A 5000-nucleotide genomic window follows, 5' to 3' on the forward strand; every position below is an offset into this window, starting at 1 on the left:
GGGGTAGAGGACGAGGGCGGGGACGTGGGCGTCCAACTACTGCAGGGGTCAGAGGCCGTGGTCCTGGGCGGGGTGAGACACCACCTGCTGATGAGGGAGCAGGGGAACGCCGCAGAGCTACACTCCCTAGGTTCATTTCTGAAGTTACTGGGACTCGTGGTAGAGCACTGTTGAGGCCAGAACAGTGCGAACAGGTGATGTCGTGGATTGCTGACAATGCTTCGAGCAATTTGTCCACCACCAGTCAGTCTTCCACGCAGTCCACCCATGTCACCGAAATCCCCACTCCTCCAGCTCCTGCACCTCAGCCTCCTCCCCCCCAGTCTGCCCCCTCCCAGGAAAATTTGCCATTTGAACCGGCATACTCTGAGGAACTGTTTTCTGGACCCTTCCCACAGTCACAAACCACTTGTCCGGTTGCTGCTGAGCAATTTTCCGATGCCCAGGTTTTCCACCAGTCACAGTCTGTGGGTGATGATGACCTTCTTGACGTAGTGGAAGTGTGTAAAGAGGTGTCCGACGATGAGGAGACACGGTTGTCAGACAGTGGGGAAGTTGTTGTCAGGGCAGGAAGTCCGAGGGGGGAGCAGACTGAGGGATCGGAGGATGATGAGGTGACAGACCCAAGCTGGGTTGAGAGGCCGGGTGAACACAGTGCTTCTGAGACGGAGGAGAGTCCTCGACCTGAACAGGTTGGAAGAGGCAGTGGTGGGGCCAGACGGAGAGGCAGGGCCAGAGCTGGTGCATCAGCGCCACTGTCAACTAGTGAAGCTCCCGTGGTGAGGGCTCTTGCGGCGAGGGCTAGATCTTCAGAAGTGTGGAGGTTCTTTAAGGAAACACCGGATGACCGACGGACTGTGGTGTGCAACATTTGCCAAACCAGGCTCAGCAGGGGTTCCACCACTACTAGCTTAACTACCACCAGTATGCGCAGGCATATGAATGCTAAGCACCCCACTCAGTGGCAACAAGCCCGTTCACCTCCGGCCGTGCACACCACTGCTCCTTCCCCTGTGTCAGCTGCTAGTCAGCCCCCTGCCCAGGACCCTGCCACAAAAACCCCATCGTCGCCTCCACGATCCTCCACAGCATCCACCAGCGTTCAGCTCTCCATACCCCAGACGCTGGAGCGGAAACGCAAATATAGTGCAACCCACCCGCACGCCCAAGCCCTTAATGTGCACATCTCCAGATTGCTTAGCCTGGAGATGCTGCCCTATAGGCTAGTAGAGACCGAGGCCTTTCGCAACCTCATGGCGGCGGCCGCCCCTCGGTATTCGGTCCCCAGCCGCCACTACTTTTCCCGATGTGCCGTCCCAGCCCTGCACCAGCACGTGTCAGACAACATCATCCGTGCCCTGACCAACGCCGTTTCTGACAAGGTCCACCTGACCACGGACACGTGGACGAGTGCTGCCGGGCAGGGCCACTATATATCGCTGACGGCACATTGGGTTAACTTGGTGGAGGCTGGGACCGAGTCTGACCCTGGGGCTGCTCATATACTGCCGACGCCGAGGATTGCGGGGCCTACCTCGGTCCAGGTGTTTCAGGCCTACTATGCCTCCTCCTCCTCCCACCCCTCCTCCACCTCCTCCTCCGAACTACCATCCGTGGGCACGGCGCCATCAGTCGGTAGCTCTAGGCACAGCAGCAGTGCCGTCGCTAAGCGACAGCAGGCGGTGCTCAAACTGCTGAGCCTAGGCGACAAAAGGCACACCGCCCAAGAGCTATTACAGGGCATCACGGCGCAGACTGATCTGTGGCTGGCACCGCTGAACCTCAAGCCGGGAATGGTTGTGTGTGACAACGGCCGTAACCTGGTGGCGGCTCTGCAACTCGGCAGACTGACACATGTGCCATGCCTGGCCCATGTGTTAAATCTGATAGTGCAGCGTTTCCTCAAGACATACCCCAATCTGTCTGATTTGCTCACGAAGGTGCGCCGCATCTGTGCGCATTTCAGGAAGTCCAGCCCAGATGCTGCCACTCTCAGGGCAGCGCAGCGCCGCCTCCAACTGCCCGCTCACCGACTGTTGTGCGACGTGCCCACGAGGTGGAATTCAACACTGACCATGTTATCCAGAGTTTACCAGCAGCGCAGAGCGATTGTAGACTGCCAGATGTCAACTTCCACCAGAACTGGTAGTCAGGTCAGTCAGCTTCCTCAAGTCTACAATGAGGAGTGGACGTGGATGTCTGATATCTGTCAGGTGCTGAGTAACTTTGAGGAGTCAACACAGATGGTCAGTGGCGATGCCGCCATCATCAGCCTCACCATCCCGCTGCTTGGCCTGTTGAAAAACTCTCTGGTCAGCATGAAGTCGGAAGCTTTGCGCTCGTCACAAGAGACGGGGGAAGAATATTCCCTTGTTGATAGCCAAAGCACCCTGAGGTCTGTTTCTCAGCGCATATCGGAGGAGGTGGAGGTGGAGGAGGATGAGGAGGAAGAGGAGGAGAATGTTGGCGAGACACAAGAGGGGACCATTGTTGAGTCCTTCACTGTTCAGCGTGTATGGGCAGAAGAAGAGGAGTTGGAGGAGTTGGAGGAGGAGGAAATGGACAGTCAGGCCAGTGAGGGGAGTGAATTCTTACGCGTTGGTACTCTGGCGCATATGGCAGATTTCATGCTAGGCTGCCTATCCCGTGACCCTCGCGTTCAAAGAATTTATTCCAGCACCGATTACTGGGTGTTCACTCTCCTGGACCCACGGTACAAGCAAAATCTTGCCACTCTCATCCCTGCAGAGGAAAGGAGTGTGAGAATGCATGAATACCAGCAGGCCCTGGTGCACAAGCTGAAACAGTATTTCCCTTCTGACAGCGCTAGTGGCAGAGTGCGTAGTTCTGCGGGACAAGTAGCGAGGGAGAGTAGGCGAGCAGGCAGCTTGTCCAGCACTGGCAAGGGTACGCTTTACAAGGCTTTTGCCAGCTTTATGTCACCCCAGCAAGACACTGTCACCTGTCCCCAGTCTCGGCAGAGTAGGGCTGATCTTTACAGAAAGATGGTGAGGGAGTACGTAGCTGACCATACCATCGTCCTAAATGATCACACAGCTCCCTACAACTACTGGGTTTCAAAGCTGGACATGTGGCACGAACTGGCGCTGTACGCCTTGGAGGTTCTTGCCTGCCCTGCCGCTAGCGTCTTGTCCGAGCGGGTTTTCAGTGCAGCTGGTGGCATCATCACCGATAAGCGTACACGCCTGTCGACTGACAGCGCTGACAGGCTGACGCTTATTAAAATGAATAAAGGCTGGATTTCTCAGAATTTCCAATCTCCACCAGGTGAAGGAAGCTCAACCTGAATAATTGATCCACTCCTCCTCCTCCTCCTCATTTTCCTCCTTCTCCTCCTCTTTGTACAGTAAAGCAGAGGAAAATGGCTATTTTTTGACAGGGCCCACTGGCTCTTGCTATACTTCATGCATTTAATTTTTCTGGAGGGCCACCTACCCGGTCCTCTGTTTGAAACAATTTTTGTGAGTGCCACATACAGGCACTCAATCTATTCCATTTTTCTGGAGGGCCACCTACCCGGTCCTCTGGTTTGAACAATTTTTGGGACTGCCACATACAGGCACTCAATCTATTCCATTTTACTGGAGGGCCACCTACCTGCTCCTCTGGTTTGAACAATTTTTGGGACTGCCACATACAGGCACTCAATCTATTCCATTTTACTGGAGGGCCACCTACCTGCTCCTCTGGTTTGAAGAATTTTTGGGACTGCCACATACAGGCACTCAATCTATTCCATTTTACTGGAGGGCCACCTACCTGCTCCTCTGGTTTGAACAATTTTTGGGACTGCCACATACAGGCACTCAATCTATTCCATTTTACTGGAGGGCCACCTACCTGCTCCTCTGGTTTGAAGAATTTTTGGGACTGCCACATACAGGCACTCAATCTATTCCATTTTACTGGAGGGCCACCTACCTGCTCCTCTGGTTTGAAAAATGTTTGGGACTGCCACATACAGGCACTATCCAAATTAAATTGTCTCCATAGCAGCCTCCACACGTTGTCTCCATTGCTACCTCCAAAAGTCGTCCATATAGCTGCCTCCATACATCGTCCCTTTATCAAACGAGGTGTGTCAGGCAGAAATTTGGGTTGTTTTCATGGATTCCACATCAAAGTTGTTAACTTTGTCGCCACCCTGCTGTGTTATCCACAAAATATACTGGCAAACTTTTACCATTTAGGGATATTATTTCAGCGCTTCTTGCGCATCTGTTTACATTCCCCTCACCCGGCATATCCTAAACTTATAAGAACGCTACTACACTTGATCTTATACAAAAGGTTCTTAGAAGTGCTGTTTGGGGAGTAGCCTAGAGACAGGGGCTTGGATTGGCGAAAGCTCGCCTGGCAGCGGAACGCCAGCTCCATGCGCATCATGCGCTTCTTGCGCATCTGTTTACATTCCCCTAACCCGCCATATCCCAAACTTATAAGAACGCTACTACACTTAACTTGGTGCAGGCTGGGACCGAGTCTGACCCTGGGGCTGGTCATATACTGCCGACGCAGAGAATTGCGGGGCCTACCTCGGTCCAGGTCTCAAAGGCCTACTATACCTCCTCCCACCCCTCCTCCACCTCCTCCTCCTCCGAATTACCATCCGTGGGCATGGCGCCATCAGTCGGTAGCTCTAGGCACAGCAGCAGTGCCGTCGCTAAGCGACAGCAGGCGGTGCTGAAACTGCTGAGCCTAGGCGATAAAAGGCACACCGCCCAAGAGCTATTACAGGGCATTCCACATCAAAGTTGTTAACTTTGTCGCCACCCTGCTGTGTAATCCACAAAATATACTTGCAAACTTTTACCATTTAGGGATATTATTTCAGCGCTTCTTGCGCATCTGTTTACATTCCCCTCACCCGCCATATCCTAAACTTATAAGAACGCTACTACACTTGATCTTATACAAAAGTGCTGTTTGGGGAGTAGCCTAGAGACAGGGGCTTGGATTTGCGAAAGCTCGCCTGGCAG

This window comes from Engystomops pustulosus, chromosome 7 (genome assembly GCF_040894005.1).
Source record: "Engystomops pustulosus chromosome 7, aEngPut4.maternal, whole genome shotgun sequence".
In the NCBI taxonomy this organism is placed as follows: Eukaryota; Metazoa; Chordata; class Amphibia; order Anura; family Leptodactylidae; genus Engystomops; species Engystomops pustulosus.